Source organism: Nestor notabilis, unplaced genomic scaffold (genome assembly GCF_000696875.1).
Source record: "Nestor notabilis isolate BGI_N333 unplaced genomic scaffold, ASM69687v1 scaffold21950, whole genome shotgun sequence".
NCBI classification, from domain to species: domain Eukaryota; kingdom Metazoa; phylum Chordata; class Aves; order Psittaciformes; family Psittacidae; genus Nestor; species Nestor notabilis.
In genome coordinates this window covers 2,635-3,746 of record NW_009910949.1, presented here as the reverse complement: position 1 = coordinate 3,746, position 1,112 = coordinate 2,635, and the positions used below count along the sequence as shown (strand labels likewise).

The following is a 1,112-nucleotide window of genomic DNA, read 5'->3' as shown; positions in this document are numbered from 1 at the left end:
CAGTGCCTCGCAGGGCATCTGCCAGTTCCTGCGCCTCGATGACCTCTTCAAGCTGGGCGAGCCCCACCACCGCAAGGAGCACTACCTCTCCAGCGTCAACGAGTCGGGCACCATGTCTGGGGTCATCATCGAGGTGCTGAACGGGCAGAACAAGCTCTTCATTGGGACGCCCATTGATGGGAAGTCGGAGTACTTCCCTACCCTGTCCAGCCGCAAGCTGATGGCCAACGAGGAGAACGCGGAGATGTTTGGCTTCGTCTACCAGGACGAGTTCGTGTCCTCGCAGCTCAAGATCCCCTCGGATACACTCTCCAAGTTCCCCACCTTCGACATCTACTACATCTACAGCTTCAGCAGCGAGCAGTTTGTGTACTACCTGACCCTGCAGCTGGACACCCAGCTCACCTCGCCCGACTCCACCGGGGAGCAGTTCTTCACCTCCAAGATCGTCCGTCTCTGTGTGGATGACCCCAAGTTCTACTCCTACGTGGAGTTCCCCATCGGCTGCGTGCAGGACGGCATCGAGTACCGCCTCATCCAGGATGCCTACCTGACCAAGCCTGGCAAGGCTTTGGCCAAGTACCTGGGCATCTCGGAGCGGGAGGATATCCTCTTCACCATCTTCTCCCAGGGCCAGAAAAACAGGGTTAAGCCTCCCAAGGAGTCTGTGCTCTGCCTCTTCACGTTGAAGAAGATCAAGGATAAGATCAAGGAGCGTATCCAGTCGTGCTACAGAGGGGAAGGGAAACTCTCGCTGCCCTGGCTCTTGAATAAAGAGCTGGGCTGCATCAACTCGGTAAGTTCCTGCTTGTCTCTGCCCAAACCAGACTGTTTCTAGCTCCTGGTTGTGCTCTCTGGCTGGACCTTTCCTGGTGACCTGCCCTGATCTGGTTTTTCCTAGTAGAAGGACAGGCATTGCTAGGGCTGGGTGCATGGATTCCTTGATATCTTTCCTTATGGAGATGATGGCTTCACAGTGGGATAGCTGTTTGGGTTTGGGCTGCATCAATGCCCAAGGAGAGCCCTAAGCAGGGTCAGGTACATGGCAGAGAGGGGTTTTGGGGTGCCGGTGTGCGTGTTGGGAGTGTCTGGTGGAGGTCCTGCTGTTGCCC

At 56.5% G+C, this 1,112-nt stretch overlaps 1 pseudogene; it reads left to right on the top strand.

Annotated features, from left to right (window-relative positions):
- LOC104404101 overlaps positions 1–838 on the top strand; it is a 1,242-nt pseudogene extending 404 nt beyond the window's left edge.
- The last annotated feature ends 274 nt before the right edge of the window (positions 839–1,112 follow it).